Source organism: Photinus pyralis, unplaced genomic scaffold (genome assembly GCF_008802855.1).
Source record: "Photinus pyralis isolate 1611_PpyrPB1 unplaced genomic scaffold, Ppyr1.3 Ppyr1.4_LG4, whole genome shotgun sequence".
In the NCBI taxonomy this organism is placed as follows: Eukaryota; Metazoa; Arthropoda; class Insecta; order Coleoptera; family Lampyridae; genus Photinus; species Photinus pyralis.
In genome coordinates this window covers 29,013,264-29,034,766 of record NW_022170511.1, presented here as the reverse complement: position 1 = coordinate 29,034,766, position 21,503 = coordinate 29,013,264, and the positions used below count along the sequence as shown (strand labels likewise).

Genomic DNA, 21,503 nt, shown 5'->3' with positions numbered 1-21,503 from the left:
CATTCGAGGAATGTCGTACATGAATATATTGTAAAGGATGGGTCCTAATATTGATCCTTGTGGAATTCCGGCCGAAATGTTCTTAGTAGAGGACAAGGTAGCATTAATTCTAACTTGAAATCTTCTGTTATCAAGAAAAGATTTCAGAATGACTACTAGGTAGTTTGGTAGATTTATATTTAATATTTTGTATATTAGACCATCTAACCACACAGTGTCGAAGGCCTTAGCTATATCGATAAAAGCAATGAGCGTGTGTTGCTTTGATTCGAATCCTCTTTCGATCATTTCCGAAATTCTTGTAAGTTGGTGACAGGTAGAGTGCTTTGGTTTTCGTACCCGGTTTATTAAACATCACAATATGTGCAATCTTCCATACGTCTGGAAAATATCCTGCTCTAAGGCATGCGTTGTAAACCGCAGTGAGATAGTGTGTAGTTTTTCTCGTGAAGTTTTTAAGGATAATATTTGGAATTTGATCGGTTCCTGGAGCTTTTTTAATTGGTAAATTTTTAATGTACCGAGCTAATTCAGTCGGGGTCACTGGTTCTATGGTTCCAACAGTGTTGGGTATGTTTTCTGCAATAAAGTTGTTGATTTGTCGTGTTCTTTCTATCGTGTCATCAGAGATTGTAGTTGTGAATACTTTCTCTAAATGAATTGCAAAGAGCTCGCATTTTTCTTCATCTGTGGTTAACACAATATCATTGTGTTTCAAAGGTGATGGAGTTGGTGATTTTCTTGTTATTCGTCTAACTGCCTGCCACATTGAGGGATCCTTGGGTTGAAGTTCTTGTATATATCTCCTGTAGGTACTTAATCTGTGTGTGTCGAGGGCCAGCTTCACTTGGCGGTTTAATTGATTTGATACTTGCTTCTGATGTGGTCTTCTCCACCTTTGCCATTCTCTTCTTATTCTATTTTTTTCTCGAATTAAGTTTAATACTTCCTGAGGTGGCTGAAGATAGTTCGGCTTCTTTTGTGGACACTGGATAATTGTTGCTTCTTGAATGGCGATTTTAATGGCATTCTGAAGTTTGGATATTGCCGTATTTATATCTGAGATAGTCTGCAGCGTTGATGGACAGTGAGTTGTTTCATCAATGTTTTCTTTAAATTTAACCCAGTTAACTCGGCCATTGATGAGTCTTGGCAGCTGTGTTGCTTCATATGGCGTCTCTGTGAAGGAGATAATTATCGGAAGATGGTCAGAGTCTAGGTCCGTAGTTACGGTTTGCGAGATAGGAAGTCTATTGTTTTTGTGTAAGATGATACTTAGAATATCTGGTTGATGATCAGTACGGTATGGATAATGTGTTGGTGCATCAGGCGCCGAGATTTGGATTGCGTTAGCATGAGTATAGTTCATCAATCGTTGTCCATTTTGATTGTTTACCCTACATCCCCAGATGGTATTCTTGCAGTTCATGTCTCCAATAACATACGTTAGATCATTGCTAATGAATAGAGTTTGTAAGTCGGATAATATTTTGTTGGGTTGTTTATATACGCTTGCGGTTCTCATGGATCTGTTGTTTATTAGTTGTAGGCTAGCTTGTACCACTTCTAAGCTTTCAAACTTTTGTATTGGTAGTGGACAAATAGATAGCTTTTTCTTTGCTATAATTGCCACACCTCCGGACGCTATGGGCGCGGTTCTGTTGTACCGGAGTACTGTGTATGCTGGTATGTTAAAAGGTTCCGTATCGATTAAATGAGTTTCACTGATACATGCAATGTCAATATTGTAGCTATGTAAGAAAGATATGAATTCCGAGCGTTTAGATTTGATACCGTCAGCATTCCAGCTCGCAATTGTTAACTTTTGATGGTTCGCCTGATTAACTGCCATTGTTGAAGAGTGTGGGTAATAGTGTTAATAGAGTGGATTTAATTTTGTCAAGGTGTGGCATAAGAAGTTCTAGTACTGTTTTCAATATTACCTTTACTAGATCTGTTGACTCTTGGTTGTGATCCTTTTGAGTTATGGTAGGACTTTGGCTTGGGTAGGCGTAAGTGCGGCGATTTGTTTGCAGGTTTGAGTGTTGTCTATTGGTATTGGGAAGAGGTGGGAAATTGGCAGGGCGGTTGTCCATATGTATATTACTGCGAGTAGAAGGGAATTGTTTTCGATTATTTTGCGATAGCGATTGAAAATAAGGACATCCTCTAAAATTCGCTGGATGCTCACCTTCGCAGTTTACGCATTGAGGCTTTTCATTGGGTGCTTTAGGACAGTCTTTATAATGATGGGATTGTTTGCATTTTACACATCGTGGGGTGAGGTTGCAGTAATTCTTGGTGTGATTGGGGTATGTCAGAAGATTTGCGTCTGGGTTCAACGCTGATAATGCAGTGATTTATTTTGTTAAGTGCGAATATTTTGTTGGCTTCTTCGTCTTTGGTAAGTTCAACCGCACAGACTGGAATTGGATATTTGGCCTTGTTATACAGTCTAGTAACTTTGTTGACATTGAATTGTTGGTTTGTTAGTTCGTTTTGTATTTCCTCTTCTGTTAAGGAAATGGGTACACTGCGCATCACTACCGATAAGGTTTGCGAATCTGGATTTTTAAATGTATGATATTTAATATTATGAGAGTCATAATATTTAGTTCAATTTCTGTAGTCATTAGAGTCGGTTAAGTTAATACGCAAAAGGTTACCTTTATAGGCTGTTGTAAATTGTTGTGTTGCTTCGCGTTGGATATCTTTAAGCACTTCTTGATCATTTTTACCTTCATGCAGGTATATTGGCGGTATCCTTGGTTTTTGTGTGGACGCCTGTTGACTGATATCCATATTATCTTGTGTTGGTGTGGCATTGCGGTCTTGATAGAGAGTACTAGTTGATGCACTAGCTGGTAGGTATAACTTGTTTTCTGTTAAGAGTTTTTTCGGTTCGAACAAATATCTTGCGCTTGGTTTATCTACGTCTGGAGAGATTGCGCTTGAATCACGCTTGTTATTAATATTAACGTTGGGCATGTTTGTTGGCATCGGTTGCAGGCCACAAGGGCCGCAGTGAGAAGTGAAGTATAATGCACCCGATTGGGAGGAAAAAAGAGTTCACTAAGAATTAAATAGGTAATTTATAACGGTGTCACTGGTAACGCTCGAAAATACACAACCGATCGCGTTCACTTTATCCATATGTTCTTTTCTTGATAACCACAACACATATAAAGGTGGGACTGACAGATTTTCCTATCCTTTTTGGTAAGCTCTTATCATTTTTAATAAATTTTTAGCCCAAGATGTCACACCCCATCCAGCGTATAAAAGAAAGGAAATCTATGAACGTAAACATCACATGAAAATAACGAATTCAAACTTTCTTTCTTCAAACCGTAAATTATTGTTGTTTTAGGGTATTTTTTTAGTATTAATCAATTCCTTTGTACATTGATCTTAATTTTGTTCCTCGAGTATTATTGTATTTTTTGTCAGCACATAAGTACTGCACGAGTCTCGAACAACAAATGTTCAAGATGAGGTGATACCAAAGCAAGTCTAACAAGATTGTAGGAAGATCCTAAGAATTATATGATTTAAAAATCACGAAAATGTTAAACACGCTTTATATTCTAGAAGCTGTAAAGACTCTATACAGATTTTAAATTATCCTAAAAAAAAGTTTTTGAAAAGACCCCACAAAAATTGAGAGAACAACGTAAAAAATTTTTCGGGAGATAAGAAGATTTTTAGGTGATTCCACTTCTCCATTCTAAGAATGACCAACAGGTGTTAACTTTTTTTATTCTTAATTAAATCTGAATTAAGTACTTTATCGAAGTCACGTTTCAGAGTCAGTCTCCAAACGCCCAAATAAACGTTATAGCGTATACTGAGGAGAAACTCACTTGTTTGCAATAAATGTGTATAAAATTTGGGCGATGTAAACAAAACATAGCATAATTTGGTACATAACATGAATATCAAATAGCGCATCAGAATTCATTATTAACGGTGGAATATTTCCAGCTATTAGGTATGCATTATGCTGCATTTCAACTGCTTTGGATAGTTATTAATTCAAAATGTCAATAACATCTAAGAACTATTCTGTTCCTCTTGGCTGTTTTTTTTATCTCCCTTCTAAACTAATGTCAGGTGCCAAATTCGGCTTCCTAGCTCAACCCAGATATTTAAAAAAACCGTTTATGACAATCGTGCATACTTTCTGCCTAGTGTATAAAGCCCAAAATCCCAAAATTTCAACGAAATCAAAATGAACATTTTTATTTTTATTTTTAGCATAATTTTTGTAGGTTGTACACAGAAAAAGAGTCTTTCGAATAAGTTAAAGTAGTACGTCTGCTTTCTTTGTCCGTCATTTTGTAATCAAACTTAGACAAAATGAAAGTTGAAAGTGTTCTCTATGCGATAGTAATGATACTGTCATTGGATCAGTTTCCAAGATATATCCATTTGACAATCGTCCACTTTGGCATGGGTTCTTATGCACAAACGTTTAAGCTTGCCACAAACCGAGCCACAAACATCGCAATATATTGTATTCCGTCATTTCGCCCTCTAAAAATTCCTTGTTTCATTAATCATTAGGAATTCAATGATATAAGGCAAAGTACTTGCCATTGGATTCACTTTCGAGATATCTTGATGTATATCGTATTATTAGATGGCTTGTTCACTTCAAAATTGGCGACTCTGCTCTCACGGCCCCCATCCTGACTACATCTGATTTTATGAAGAGACAAGTTTTTAACAGAAAGAAGGCACTGAACTGGAAAGACTTGATGGAGCTCCACGATTTGGTGGGTTGATGGAGCATAAAAAGCAATTATGAAGGATGGCTGGAGCAGAGGTACAGGAACTGAAAAAGGAATTTGAAAGGCTTGGAGGTGTTTGGAAGTACAAATGAACGGCCATTCAAGAGTCACAACTAACAAAACTGAAAATAATTGATCAAATTGCAGTATTCCTGATAGAGAAAATAAAGAAAATGCCCCACCAGATAATAATTCACAGTTGTCATAAAACTAGCCGGCAAAGCTCTACTCCAAGTTACCTATTGTGAAAAGTCGAGTGTACACATTTTAAATGTTAACCAGGCTTACTCGCATCAAGCTCTTTTGCTTCTTTTTCGGCAGTGGTTTCTATAAACTTTGACGCTCGCTTTGACGTTAAAATTGTGGAAACGTTTTACGAAAATAAGCGTTAAAAAACGTGTTGTGCGTTACGTGATTATTTCGGTCAAGATAACCGGCTTGTGGAAACCACAATTGGCAGAATTGTGCAGAAATACGGTACCACAGGGTCTGTGGTGGATATAATGTCCAAAATGCATGCTCGTCCGGTCCGGTTTTGCGTGAGAATTCCGCGGAAGCATTATCTTCCGAAAATTTATGTCAACTGGCCCCCAGGATCATGCGGTTTGAACCCATTAGACTTCTTTCTTGGAGTTATTTGAAGCGTAAAGTATATCCGAAAAATTCAAGAGTTAAAAACGGCCATCATCGATCAACAAAGTGCGAGCCACCCGGCTTCCTGTCAAACATGGCGGCCGCCTCCGACTGCAGCCATCTGACACGTTTTGATGTAGATAATAATAATAAAGATAATTCTCCAAAGCTAATCAAACGGCAAGTACTTTTGGTACCGTTGCGGCGGCTTTCCAAATCTTTTTTTCAAAGATCCGGCCGTTTGACCGTTATCTCGGGAAATTGTCAACATACGTACGTATGCATCGTGTGTCCTATTTTGGTTGAAACTGCAGTGTATCTCGGCTGTTTTTAAAGATAGAGACTTGCGCTTTTTGCCTCCTTGTGCCACTTTTTTGTAAAACTTTTAATACCACAAACAGAATCAATCTAGCTACGTTCGTTTCTGAGATACAGATACAGTTTCTGAGATATCTTTCTATCCATGTAAGATAGAAAAAAATGTAAGTGGCGCGGGACACCGAAAACCGTAAAGTCTCTATCTTCAAAAACAGCTGAGATACAGTCTCATGAACAATATAGGACACACAGTAGGTACATACAGAGGGCAAAAGTTTTATTCTTTAAAAGTTGCCTTAAACTGATCTAAAACGTCCACATTTGATGAAATTTTAACATGTCCGAAAATCGGTGATCGCAATAGCCACCTAGCTGGGAAGCTAAAAAGGCTTTCCGTTAAACTGTGAAAAAAGGTAGCACCCACCCTTTTTTTAGAGTCCTTTACATCTGTGGGAATAAAATAGTACATCAGAGCATACAGGATAACTATCCAATATATACATGTGGTCATTTATTTCTGTTGCCATGCCCATAATGTTAATTCACGTAGACATAAATATGATCGAACCCACCTAAAAAAAAATTAGGACACACATTCGTTTTATTTAGTGAGCTGTTCAAAGAAAATGTCGTCTGACAAGAATATTCCATTATATGGATATCGTTATTACCTACTACAAGTTTACCTACCTAGTCGTTTACTTTTTAGAGAGAAACCGTTCCTAACGTTTTCGTAAATATATTTTTGACGGTTGAGAATTAGAAAGTTGTCACATGGTCGTATAAAATTGATTGATTTATTAGTCCCACTAAAAATGAGTAGAGGACGAAGTCCTAAGAGCTTCACGTAATGAAGCTACCCCAGAATGTAGGTGTACCTTTTTTATTTCCTCGGTGTAAATAGTAGATTTTGGCAATAACTCATAGACGAAGATAGTTTAGCAACTTACTATGTTAATTTTCCTAATAAATTATATCACAACGACATGGGGTTTGGGACATAATTTATTAACGTTAACATTAACAACCTTAGGAATATTTTAGGATTTATGGTGTACATTCCAGTAATTTAATTTGATCTCGTATACATGTGCTATACATTTAACGTGTAAACTTTCGGCGATGAGATCTAATTAATTAAACACGCGAAAAGTCCCACGAAATAAAACAAGTTTAGGGTAATGCGGGGGCATAAAATATATTTTTATACATAGTCTGGTAGTAAAAGCGTATAAATGACATGACTAAAGCGGTTGGGGCTGACAGTAAAACTAATAACAATTTGCAAATTGGTGCGCACAGTTTACACCTACTATCGGTAGTAAATTTAACCAAAATTAGAGCAGGTTATTGGCAGTATGAGTAGGTAATAATTTATTGTTAATTCGTTGGAATTAAGTAATCAGTACTGTGTGATAACGATCTATTTTAAGTTTAATTGAATTTAACATAACAGGAGGTAATGGTGGATCTTCAAGGACGTGTTACAGACCTGACGTCATTTGTTTTTGTGCTGGAGTTTTAATGGAATGTGTTATTTTAAGATGTTGATACATACATTGGGCATTTTATAATTTTATTGTCATTTTTTTATACCTACCCAATAAACAGCGCTATGAGAACCATTAGAAGTAAATTCAATAAATACGTGACTAATTGTTATGAGACTTCAACTGGGAAGCTTGAAGTAGTGCTTAAACTTAAGAAGATTAGATTTAATAATGCCTTTCATAAGTAGCTACCTTATTGATTAGAAAATCAAATGTAACGCATGCGTCAATTTTGTATCAAACGCGCTTGTCCTTAACGGATGCGTGCATAAAAATGGCGCCAAGGGTAGATGATCGATTTTATTTAGTAACATTTTTAGTGCAATTAACAAAATACAATGCAAAATTTAACAACTGCTTACGCTAATTGTGGACGGATGATTCCAGGTCAGTATAAAGTTCGTTATACCTATACTAATTAACGATGTAACGTAATGTGCAGGTGACAATTTCAATTTGAATTTCAATTTCGTGGTGCAGCCAAATAATTAACATTTTACCTTATAAATTACGCTAAGTTTAATTTATGCATTTTTAAAAATAAAAGTTGCTAGGGAACATTTTTGAACTTATGTGGAATCTGTAACCTTCCAAACTATCTAAGTACCTATTTTATATTAACAAAAACTGGTGTATAAATAGACAGAAATAACTAAGTAGGTATAAAATTAATTTTAAAAATAAAATAAAAAGCCAAATTGGGCATAGATTAGTTATACGTACCGAAGTCGGATTAATTAAAGATCGGCATACTTTAAGCAAATAATCAACACCACTGCACCAGTCATTTCCGATGTTATCAGAAAATATTGCTAATTACTTAACATTAACTCACTAACACCTCCACTCTTCGCTATGCTACAATAGCAACTGTCGCGCGTTCTCCCTGCTCGCTCTCGTAGCCGACCGGAGCCATTAACATAAATTATTATTGGAGACAGTTAATATTGCCTCATAAACTTTAGCACGCCGACACCCCAAGGGGCCTAATTCTTCTACCCCTGCTCAAAAATCTTGCAGTTTAAAATTACAGTCGGCGATTGTGGGGTGTAAAGTTACCAACTTACTGACTTTACTTCAGTTACATTTATACAGGTTTGCTTTTTATATTTTTATGGCTTGTAAATTATATTTTAAAATGTGACAATTTTTTTTTGTTTAAAACGGGATTGTGTATGTGTACTTTGAATAGAAGCATATACAGTCTAGTGAAACATGCTCTTTTATTCAGAAAGGACTCGTACACACTAGTACACATACCAACTTGTCACAGAAAATTGTATTTCAATTATCTGCATCCTATCTAGAATCCCATAGAAAGAAATACCTCACAAAGTTAATTCTTTGGAGGAAAGCCATCCTGCTTTATAAGTTTGTACTCCGGTTGGGCAAATCGAAGTATAGGGATGCCTCTAGTGATGCCTTGTTTCGGAATAACCAACCTGATTTCTGATTTGTTTTATTGTATTTTTTATTACGCCCCTGTGTTTGTTATACTTATGTCCGGTAGGAGTATAGTTTTGTTTTGCTGTTATTCTGATGGTTTATTTTACTTCCGTCAAATATAACTGACGCGATTTAAAGAGTTACTAGGATAAAAGCTTACTAGATCAACGCAAACAGATCACTATTTTTGGAAAATTGTATTGATATTTACATTGGTACATTACATTCTGCTTAAGCTCCAGACTCGGCTCCAGATTAGTCATTTGATTTCTACCATCAGACCTGTTAACTTTGATCCAACTCCAACTGTTAACACAAACTATCATCAGAAATAGAGAAATATACATTCATACATACACATACATATACTAACAAAGAATAAAATTAATAATATTGCAATTGTTTTGTAAATTTTCAAACATATGTGATTAAAAAACAGTATAATGAAAAATTGCATCAAAATTCAAAACAGCCCAGTTTAGCAGTTTAGTTCTTTTTTACCCTTTAAGGCACAATAATAAGTTGAACATACAAATGCAAATAAAATGCGATAACTCACCGATATGGTCGGTTTTACTGTTTTGCAGCGGTTTCCTTTTTTGTCTGATTCACCACACGGCAATTTATTTACTTAACCTTTTTGACCACGCAGCGCGATCCTCGCATGGTCTAACGGGTAATATCTTCGGTTACCTACCACGATTTAATTCCAGCTTCAACTTAAGAAAATATGCCCCAAAATGGCTGCTAACCTGTCTTACCACCAGAATCCCTTTCTTTTCACCAACCCCATTTCTATAAAAGGAATTTGCCAGAATGGTACTGCAGTTCTGCCAGAAACCTCTACTGCATAAAAGCCTCAAGATCAGAAGTTTTCATGTTCTGAATAATAGGGGATCTGAACGTGCCGGACGATCACGTTGATCCCACAATTTTGCCTTATGTCGCGGTAAGTTGGTGCTTCTAAACTTTCACATACAATTACACGTCCAGGCCAGGACCGTACACAGAAGCTATTCCCCCAAAATGGAATACATTCGAATACAAAAATAGAAGCGGATTACAGAAAGGACACATCAATTGGTATTTTTTTGTTCATTTTGATCAGCTTAACTTCTTTATACAAAGTGTGTCGTCATGTAATCCCAAAATTCGCTAAAAAATGCAGAATTGTACCTTATTTCTGTTATACCAGAATTATGATGATGTATGTGGTTCCTGGTTACAATCGCCAGCTTTTAACTTCTTCACCCCCCTGCCGCTCTGCCCTTCCTCCACCCAATGTAATTCACAATTTTCTTCTCTCATGAAAGCCAGCAAGATTCACATCATGTTGGTATTGATATGGATCGATTTTCTAATGATTTGTGGACGTACTAATGCTGTAAACAAAATAAGTAGGTATGTCTACATCTTCAGCAGTAATGATGACGCTACCGAATTCCGTGACTTTGGATATGGGGGCCTTGACGATGATCACGTTGGCGTCTTTATATGTCTGTTTCACTTCGATGTTAGCATCCAAGCTTCTTGTAGATAAACACGGGAATAGCAGTCACAGTCACGATGGAGGATACAAAAGATTTGGGGCTCACTGCTATCAGGATTACATGAGCCGGAGCCGCAGGCATTTCTTTTTCAAAAACATCGACTTAAATCGTTATTTTTTGGCCATTTGCGACATTTTCAATTAACTACTTGTTAATTAGATCACTCACTGGTAGGCGGGGAACACTTTGTAACCCGAAGGTCCAATCTTCAAATGAGTATAACTCTTGTTTGAAGAGTTATTTAAAAAAAACTGTACGTCAATTTTGTTCCTTAACTCATCAAGTATGTACACAACAAATTTCGTGGAATTCTCTCCATTTTCGTTGTCCGGCCAAGAATTGCAGTGGAACGTTTTTTTTGGAATTTTCAAAAACTAGTTCCTGATTCGTGATTTTGATGTTTAAAAACCTCCAAATACCAAATTTCGTCAAAATCAGAATTTTTTTCGCACCCTCCAAATAGGGGTGCGCCCTGTCGTAGTAAGAATTATGAAAAAAAATTTCAAAATCGGATAGGGCATACCCGAAAACCTATTCAAAGACGTGGCACCCATCTTTGTAACTCTTATGGTTGCTGAGAAAAAAATTAAACAAGAAATCCAAACTTCACCACTTCCTTGGGGGGTGGCTCCCAAACGAAACACGTTGGATCCTCGGTTTATTTGGAAAACGTGCTTATCTTGATCTCCTCTATCACCAAATTTTTTTTACATGCGGTCACTGACTCTCAGAGCATGGGTTTCTGTAACCAAAAAAATTTTGGTGACTCAGAAATATAGCCCAACACTGGATGAGGGTGAGGGCATGGTTAACTGTAGGTTTCACTTGAAATACTCTATCTAATAAAGGAGTAAAACAATATGTTAGTTATAATAATTTTCATGAAATTTTGGTATATTTCGCAGAATAACTACAAACATTAACTTAGCAAGGGTGTTTATGGTCTGTCGCCTACTATTTCTATAGTTCACGTCTTTGAAGAAAGCAAACTGTGAATTTTCTGGCGCAGGATAAAATTGGAATTGTAAGGTTAGTATGTTTTCTTTATTTTTAAAATACCATTAGGTGCTTACATTGGATCAAAGAGAAGTATTTTTGGCTGTATTTCAAAAATAGAAAAAATGTAGTATACTAAGTTTGGAGTCGTTATTCTCTTGTGCAAGCTCTAAATATCACATTTCGTCGATTTCAGAATAATGCTCGTGATCTTGGGGGACAAATTTTGGAAACACTGTTGAAAATAGGAAATGGAAATACCTAGAAAAGAGCGTTTGTGACTTATTTGTATATGGAATTATTGCCTAGAAACACATTAACGAAGATACGTAAATTCTGAAAGTTCTGGAAACGTAACATCCATATTTGGGACATCCGGTTTATTGATTGAAATAGACAAAATATCTTGGTCCTTTCAAGTATCAAATTTTTTTAAATAGTTCGACTTGGTAAACTAGAATTAAGGGCATCAAAAAGAACTTGTTGGACTGATAGGACATTGCAAAAAGTCTAGTGTAGGATGAAAAGCTATTTATTGTGGTGGGATCCTCCATGATGGTTAGGCATTTTTACTTTCACCTCATCCACATCTCAACCCTATATTGATCATGCTGCATAACGCTAATTTTTAACAAATAACTTTTAACACAGGCTTCGGATGGGAAAAATTTGATTATTTAACCGAAATTAATAGTTTGCTCCTTTTTCGGTAGACCCGAGCGAGTAATGTAAGTTATGTTTCAGCATCTTCTGCATTTCGGGAAGAATGTCACTTCCGGGATATCCATGACGGAGAAATGAATAGAAGATATAGGTATGAGGAGAACTTATAACAAATGTAATTGATCGTCAGGAGCAATGAAGATACCGAGCCGATATTTACTATTTGTATTCAGTTAGCAGGTAGGTTTCATTTTCTGGACGAGTAACAAAAATTATTCTCCTAACTACCTAATCGCAAAAATGATCAAATTTTACCCAAATAACCTTTTCTTGTAACTCCTAAATCAATAGGCCTGTTTCTTTGTGTTTCCACTTCCAGCTTTTCCAGCTTATTTCTTAAAGATCGATACAATTGATTGCGCCATGAATGTTGTCAATTCTTGGTATATATCATCATCTAATAAATAATAATCACCTATTGGTGACGCACATAAACCTTTGGTTGAAAGGAAGTGGCAGTTCGTAATGTAAAGACGTTTTGGTAATCTCTGACAATGGTGACAATGTGGCGTGGTCGTTGGCAGTTGGATATTTCCCAACTTACGGTCAGATCGAGACCCTTAGAAAAAAACTGATTGTGGCAAGAGACCGGGGAGGCCTATTCGACAACGGCAGAGAGAGATGCGTATCTACGGAGGACCTTATGGTGGTGCCCGAGCTTGTGCCGGTTAATTAACAAGTGCATAACGCTGACGTTTGAAAAGACAAAGAGCAACGCTGAGGCTCGGCCGGTACGGCACTAGAAGGGGGAACGCGAAGAGAGCCTAAAGTAAATATTCTTATGACTGCCGGAAAACAGGAGACGGCACTAGGGAGCGATATAACCATACCGAAAATGGTCGTCAAAAACAGCCACTTATTAGAACGATAAGGAAAAAGGAAAAGGTCAACATGTTTCATTCCTCCGATCCCCGAGAGATACCGGAGGCGGACTTTATGAGCAGGCAACGGGAATGTAAGAATGGGTAAAGTTAAGCATGAGAACGGAAGGAACGGAGTTAGGATAATGAGACGGAAGTCTACTGCTCCAGCATTCGCATCGTAGGTTTCAACATACTAGCATTATGCGAAGCTACATACGTGTACGTCTGAGGAAAACCCTCTGATAAAACCCTCGACAGAGCAGTCAGGAGCAGGATTCGAACCCCCAACCCCTCGAATAGCAATCGGCAACGCAACGATTGCTCCACCGGATTCGGTCAACGATAAAGTGGCGGTCCTTCGAACGAGGTGTGTGACAGTGCGAGTGGCGAATGACAGTAAGAATCGTATGTTGAACAGCGTTGTGCAAAGTACTGGGAACGACTCGTGGGGAATGCTGTACAGTCGAAATGTGGTTGGCAAAATAGATATAAGTACTGTATTTTCACCACAGTAACTCGTGCAGTCCAGAAACGGACAGGCGCGACCGAGTGCAGCGCTCCTACGCCCACGGCAGAAGAGATGATCACAGCGACAAAGAAGATTTCGAAGAAGGCTACTAATCCCGCCGCTCTGCTTCCGCAATTCTTCATTAAACTTGTACAGCTGAGACCTTAGTTTTTAAGACGGCATTCAACATGATTCTTGAGCAGGACTGCCAGGGCTAGAAAATGCAGTCTTGAACTGAAAAAAAGAGGCCGGGGCAAGTAGAACGATTACGCTTATCAAGCATGTTCGGAAGTGTCTTGAGAGACTGCTAAGGCACAATACGGATTCCGAAAAAACCAGGGACAAGGGACCGGGACGAGTTAGGAGAATTGGTGGACTAGGACAGACGCCCTTGGAGAACGCGGTTGATGAGGGTGATGGCAACCATTAAATATCTGGACGCCGCCGCCGTTAACTCAATTACCAACGGAGCCAACGGAGGTCAGAATAGAATCGATAGAAAAAGCGCCAGTGTGGCGACATCTACAATTTATAGTTAACAGTTACCTTACAGGCTGGCATAGCGCAGTAAGATCTCCATATGACAAGACCATACGCATTTAAGACTAAAAAGGGAGAGGGTTATCGTAGAACACAATCCTCCGATATTATTGGGGTCGGGAGAGGTAAAGACTTAGTTCGTGCAAATGGGGTAAAAAAAAGAGGTCGTTAGTGCGGTGGACAGAACCGGCGTAAGTAAAAACAAAGTGTCTCTCGTAGTTAGACTATTAGCCCGTGCTGCCATTGTTTTGGGTGGAGTGATGGTTCCATTCGAGCGGGAAATTAAGTTCCTCGAATTAAGGTCTATGTAATCTCATATCCCATGCAAGAAACAGCCCGACATATAATTGCAGGGTAACTGGCTAACTGCTCAGGATTCTGGTGAGTTTTCGGAGGACCAAGCGAAGGACGAGAAAAATCAAAGGGGCATTTCTATACTACATAGGATAATAGACTTGACTGCGCAGCCCATAGACTGCGGTTAAAGATATCGATGAATGGTGGATCAAATAGTGTATGCTGATAGTATATGAATCGTGTTATAGCGCGAGGCGAAGTGACAAGTCATATAATGAAATTCATCACCAACGTCGCCTGGACCAAGGATGTAGAATGCTGTAGGTGAGAGAGAAGGGAAAACTAAGAGGGCAAGGTCGCTCTATGTGGCTTCTGTTGACCGCATTCAAATTAAATTGAAAGAACCAATCAGATGCGGAACCGTAAGAGACAGCTTGCCCTCTTAATTTTCGCTTCTTTCTCACCTGCAGTATCCGTGCTTAGCATTGGCACGCGCAGTCCATTTATTTATGTCGATGATTAAACCATACGATTGTAGACTGGCATCGAGTGTTCCGACACCGGCATTCTCTGCTGGCCAACTTTGTAGATCTCCTGATATCGTGCAAGTGAATCCTTACAACATTTATTTTTGTTGCATTTTTAGGTGAATCTGATTAGTGATTACATGAAAGGTATCTTGCAATTTTAAAAACAACATAAAACTTCCTTTACAGAAACGTTACTTTTAAACTTCGGGTCAGTTGACTGGCGCATTCTGTCATTTTGATATTGAAAGTTTCTTAATAGAGCTGAAATATCAAATTTCAAATTTTCCACTTTATATAGGTACCTACTCCTACAGTCGAAATCAACAGAAGACGAGGATTCGGATGGGTGACGTTCAGGACACTCACATAATAAAAAAATAAGAAAATTCCTCAAAAACTAAGAACAAAGATTTCCACACATATGTATAGGTATGTACTGCGAGGTATTAATGGAGTACAAGACAAATGATAATAGGTCCATGCTGAGCATAACACTGGAAAACAACAGCGAAACAAATGGATAAAGCAAAAAAACCGGTAGGACCATAACACAATTAAAATGGGTTCATGCTGGTCACATTGCAAGAATAAAAGGCAACCGCTGGAACGGAAAAATGATAACATGGAGACCCTGGATGGGGAAAAGGAGAAGAGGTGGACCAAACATGCGCTGATATGATGACGTGAAAACCGTGCAGGACTGAACTGGAAGGCATCTAACAAAGACAGAGACAGATGCAAGAAAAAGAAGGAGACCTATGCTCAATATTGGGCGCAAATATGCGTTTAAGAAGATAAGAAAAAGATAGGTACCGCTACCCATCTTTAATATCGCAATCGCCTTCTATAATGTTGAAATATAGGGTTGCTGTACTTAAGAAACAGAAAATTAGAAATTTGCAATAAATTTGTAATTGTCTGAAAATAGAGGACCATTCTGCATTTTCTTAGGAAATGTGTTCGGTTAATGCATTAAAGACAATGGCCTTATTATCACTACAGTAATTACTATGCCATATGTGCGTCCTTGTAACTTGCTGAGAACAATAAATAAAGTTGATAACATCCAAAATTAAGTAAATATACCTAGGTGGGTACCTAAGGTGCTTATTTACACACCAGCAGAAAACTATGCACCTAAAATTATCATGGAAATTTTAAGAAGGCATGCACGTGTGAGGAAAGATCAAGTTTATTATGCACCTTAAATTAACTAACTTTCACCAATAAGCAAATGCGGGATATGCTCGGGGATATGAAAAATTTGATATAAATTCTGAACCAAACATTCTTTAAAGCAAGCACAATTTGTCTGATTGAGTTACCTTTTTGGTACAAAGTGGTACAATATATTGGCACAAACGTCGAAACGAAATGCAGACGAGGCATATCATTTATAATTTATTTTTATTCTTATGTTAATGAGGGATGTACGATTTCAACGGATCAACTATTGACAAGTTAATAGGTTCTTTTTAACCTTTCAACACAATTTCTTCTAATAAAAGCATTTTTACAATTACAATACAATTGTACAATTTAATTGACCAATTGTAATTAACTTTCACACTTTTAGAAACGTGGGAGAGACTAAAAGCAATGGGGGCTGCTACTGCTCATTGTGACGTCATAGCCCTCCCTAAAATCCTGACATACGCACATGATGGAGGTACAGAAGCTGTCAAGAGATTATGTTTGGCCGCCTTTTTCATCATGGCCGTTATGGTTCCATTGAATATTATACAAAAGAGATTTGTTCCTCTTGTAAACAATACCTACCTACCTACTAAACATGAATGGAGAAGTATTTTCTTATAGGGTTGGGTAAGTAACGTTTAGCAAGGTACTACCTCTATTTATATCTTTTTAAATTTGCAGGAACACGCTTACTACCCTCCTTCTTGCAGAACACCTGCTCATCAGTAGTGGAGACGTTCAAGATCAACAATCTAGACACGTTTAACTTACTGTACTTTTTTATTGTATAGTTAGGTAGTTGCATAACATTTTACTAATGCATTAGTAGCTAGATATACTGTACCTACTGTCGGTATTGATTTTTTAATACCACCCAAAGTTATTGTATGTAGTTATATCGCTATATTCTATCTTTTGGAACATAATGCAATAATGTCTCGTCCGGTTTTAGGCTAGGACAACGAACATTGCAACGTACCAAATCACAATTTGTATATAATAACATAATTAATTAGTGGTGGTATCAATTTGCAAATTATGTACTGTGACGTGGTATCTAAAGGGCGTCATACACATTAAGTTTAAGGGAAACATACCTAATCTATATGACATTCTAGAACCTACAAAATGGCGGAAAGTACGGGGTGACCAAATGAGAATGATGTGGCGCTCAAATTATCCTAGCGGGTCGTAAATCTTTGGAGTGAAACATTTTTTAAATAAACGGGAGTAAACGAGCATGCTTGAAGTTATACGGCAACCACTAAGGAGCGGCACACGAATTCTAAAACAGGGAAAACCGAGGGGAAAATGCTCCTACGTATTTTTTTTGTTAAACTTTTAAAATTTTTTAAACTTGTAAAATAAGAGGAGAAATTGTAGTCACAAAAAATTCTACCAAATTTTTCCTACTTCATAGATTTCGAAAAACTTACCAGATATCGTTTAACAATCAATACACCGGTGTTTCCAAGAGCGTGACTAGAGTATTAATTTAGATCCGGTATCGCGGTTTAGAGTGATTTTTGACTGTATCTCCAAAAAATTTAAGTCGGACTTTTTTTATTGTTACCTATACAGTGCGTTCAAGATAAGAGGGTAACCTCAAGATCTCTTTTATTTGGCAAGATACGAAAAATGTGTCATTTATAATTGTATATGTGACATTACGATCTATCTGATCGAATATTTAAACTTCCGGTAGCACTTTCGGCTTAACCGGAAAAAAAAACGGAAATTGATGCAACTTTTGTTTTTCAAATGCAATACCTATGTTTTTTACGATATTTGAAAAGAGCAATCAATTCTCAAATTGTCAAAAATGGAGAAACTCGTGATTCAATATTTAGAAAATTTATGAAAAGCAAAAGTATCAATTTCCGGTTAAACCGAAAGTTCCTAATGCCGGAAGTTTGAATATGCGATCAGATAGTTCGTAACGTTAGATATAACATTGTATTTGACACATTTTTTGTATCTCGCCAAATAAAGAGATGCCTATTGAAGTGATCCTCTTATCTCGAACGCACTGTATAGCATTAGAAAGTATAAAGATGCCTACATCCATGAGACACTATCTGACAAGAGAAGGACAATAAATAAATAAATGAATAAAGACCTAATCAAATAGCGGTTTCTTGACATTCTTTAATCTGCATTTGTTGAATCGCGAAAACAAAGTAATCTGGAAACAAAATGCTGTCAAACAGTATCGTAGTTGATAGTTGATTATTGATTACAACAGATTAATGCTTCATAAGTAATAAATTGCTTTTACTGGAAGGATGGTAGAGGAAACTTTGTAGCGCTCATCCTAGGAACAACCCTTAGGCTACATTTTATATGCATTAAAAGTAGACTTTTAAACCAATCAAAACTCATAGTTGTTAGGTTTCCCCATAACATTTTTTGAGAAAGCTTAACAATTCCAATGTTTTCATACAACTAAATATTGAACATTTTATATTCAAAGCTATAGATACTCTATCTGAAGAAATGAATTACAACAATTGTTTAAACTATACCTACCTACCTACCTTTTCAACTTCAATTTGGGACGACACAAAACCAATTTGAATTTCTGTAAAGGAAGCGTTCCCGCAAACGTAACATACTGTTCCATTTAAATTTTTTGAGAAACGAGTTATAATCTATAGGTACACTACACCGAAGCGCCATCTAACGGAAATCAATAACCCTGATCAGATAATTCCGACGTGCTTGCGGTATCCAGTGTACATTCAAGTTCTTAAAAATCTAGCACAATTTTGATATTCAAGTTTAATTTTACCTCCTCTTATTATTATGTCCTGATATTTACGATAGGTATAGCTGTAGTTAACCACACGTGTAGGTATGCTTCCATCATTCGATATTTTAACAAAAACCTTGTTTTCTGTTTTGAAGTGTGTATTTCACCTTTAGCGATGTATGAAACCAACTCCTAGCATTTCTCTCTTGCGTGCATTTAGTATATGGACGAATTGTAAATATTAGATGAGATTAACTGATTTATTACTCCCTGATGGCCATTTGGCCACAAATATAGAGTGTATAATTTTCATGTATAACTTAATTCAATTAACGATACTTTGGTAATTACGAGTATAAACATGCAAATTTGAATTGAGCGTTAATTTTATAGCAACGTCCAAAATGGAGCGTTCACGAAAGCTCCTTTAATATAATCATAGTATAATACAGATAGTAAGCCAACCGGTTCGCGCCAATTCTTGATGATTGTAAAAAGATGTACCGGTATATGCTGCCACCTAGTTGAGAGTAGCTCAATTTGCCCATCTTAGAAACTACATTCATTATTGTCACGAAACGATCGGCATCAGTTATCGAAGCGGGAAAATACAAAACATGATCGGTAATCGGGTTTAAATATTCTTCCCATATCGTATTCCTATTTCATATCGTCATAATCAAGCACTATACATACAAGCAGAGTTGGAATGATTACTCCAAAAAGTACCTACTACTACTACTTTACAAAATTTGTATTTAATTACTGATTACAATTTGTAATCGATTTACTTTAGCATCTGTAACTACATTTTTAAACTTGCATCTTGCATGCGCACGTATCCATATTTTATTTATCGTTAACGAGTTCGTTGATTCTTTGTTATTACTTATTACTTATTAACGATCCTCGTGACCGTTCATAATTTTGTATTGCTGTCTGTCTGTCCGTTTTGTTGCCCGTATGCACGATAACTTTGTGTAGAAACGTCCGATCATTTTGAAAATGGGTAAGGATATAAGAAAGGTCGCCATTGTTTTTCAGCTGAGTAAACTAACGGGCCAAAAAATTACAGCCCACAAACTGCCCACACCTGAAAAGAAGGTTTTTTTATAATTTTTTGTTGTTTGTACATATGAATGTTCGGTTTTCTGTGTTAGTAAATATTCTTTAAACCTCAAGAAACTATGCAGTTGCATAAAAAAATTACCCCAACTTTGTATCCAATTTTTTTATTTGTTAAGATGGGAAAAATGAAATTTTGTATGTAAGCACCTCGAATAGAAATAAACTAATGCCGAATCAAGAAAAATTGTTTTTTGTACTCATTGAATGGAAAGATAATGTTTCCAAGCATCCTCGATGCACGGGAAAACGACTTTCCCGCATCGCGGTGTTTTTTAGTTTCCGCTGGAGAGAAGGGGTTATGCGCGTTCTTCGGTTGGTAGTACTTATTGAAGTCAACGAACGTCATGTCAATGGTTAACTGTCATCTGCTGTAAAATCAATTAAACCGTTGGTTGAGGTTATTTAGTGCGATTAATCGGAAACAGACGTACACTAAGTTTTACGTAAATATATAAACAAGAACTTATAACGCAATCAAATTATTTTTCAGAATTGGAACTCAAGAAAAAGTAAAATTTATTGTTAAAACGTCTTAAAATCTCACCAGTAATATTCTGCAACTATTCGCCTATGCAGTTTAAGAAAGCACATATTAACACACACAAAGCTTCCAAGGATTTTAAATGTAACGAGTGTATTTACGCAACTCAAGATATTCAGTGCAAACGATGCAATGCCGTGACCAGTAGCACTCATTGCAAAGGCAAAATATGTATTAACCAAAGATGTGGAAGTTTTAAATGTGCCCAGTGCATTATTAAAAGTGGGTAGTTACAAAATTATGTTACCAACCAAACATATGATTGTGTTACCAACTCATGATTAAAAAAAAGCTAATTTACAAAACTTTATTAATTTTGACCTTTTTTTACGTAATTCGTTACAAAAAATATTGTACCTAACTCTTTCGGAAAGAATTTTCCCGCATTCGCACTAAATGCAGCACTCCCTACGGTCGTGCTGCAAACAAAGTGCTCATGCGGGGAAATTAACTTACCGAACTTGTTAGGTAAATAACTATTTTCAACAAAAATATGAAAAATGAGAAAGTTGATATTGCGCAGTCTGCCGCATGCGCACATTACTCATAAGATTTTTTTCTAGGTTGAGGACAGAACTATAACTACCGAAATGCCCAAAAGAACAACTAATATCTTGAAAATGTAGGAATAGAGGCTCGGACGACAGACAGAGAAAATGGTACATAGCGCACCACCTTCTCGGAAAATGCGCTAAAAATATAAGCGATTATACAAAGACGAGAGGAACGTTATATACTTTTTTGTCGAATCCATATTATTGATTTTTAATGAGTCTTTTTTCTGAATTCCGTATCTCCAAAACCAAAAGGAAGCCCCATCACATTTTGCGCCAATGCCCCCAATTGTTAAAGACGGCTCTGTTAAACAGCATCTGGGAATTGGAGAAAAAAATTCATGCGGAAGAAAGTTATGAAGGTCGTGCTAGCACACCTTAAAGTACAGAGGTTTCCAAGTGCACCGTTTATACTCCTTTAATATCTTTTGCTTATGGAATATCTGGATTTATGAAATATCTTTCTAAAAATCCGAACAAGAGACAGAATACCGACGATCTTCGATGTCACATCCATCATTTTCACAGTAGTACATCTTAAGGGTTGACTCGGTCCCACCAGATCAGCATACTGTGATTATTAT

General features: G+C 36.9%; 2 long non-coding RNA genes across 4 annotated transcripts in view; one reads left to right on the top strand and one right to left on the bottom strand.

Moving 5' to 3' along the window:
- LOC116167836 overlaps positions 1–8,319 on the bottom strand; it is a 40,502-nt gene extending 32,183 nt beyond the window's left edge. The window contains exon 1 of the long non-coding RNA XR_004144658.1: positions 8,018–8,319. This is a non-coding gene — a long non-coding RNA (uncharacterized LOC116167836). The remainder of the gene's footprint in view (positions 1–8,017) is intronic.
- The window catches only part of LOC116167835, a 42,285-nt gene extending 24,619 nt beyond the window's left edge, over positions 1–17,666 (top strand). The window contains exons 1-5 of one of the 3 annotated variants that reach the window (XR_004144655.1): positions 7,136–7,681; positions 11,196–11,319; positions 12,031–12,189; positions 16,324–16,571; positions 16,626–17,666. This is a non-coding gene — a long non-coding RNA (uncharacterized LOC116167835). Of the gene's footprint in view, positions 1–7,135; positions 7,682–11,195; positions 11,320–12,030; positions 12,190–16,323; positions 16,572–16,625 lie in introns of those variants that run through there. The other 2 variants (XR_004144656.1, XR_004144657.1) reach the window with 2 other exon arrangements.
- The last annotated feature ends 3,837 nt before the right edge of the window (positions 17,667–21,503 follow it).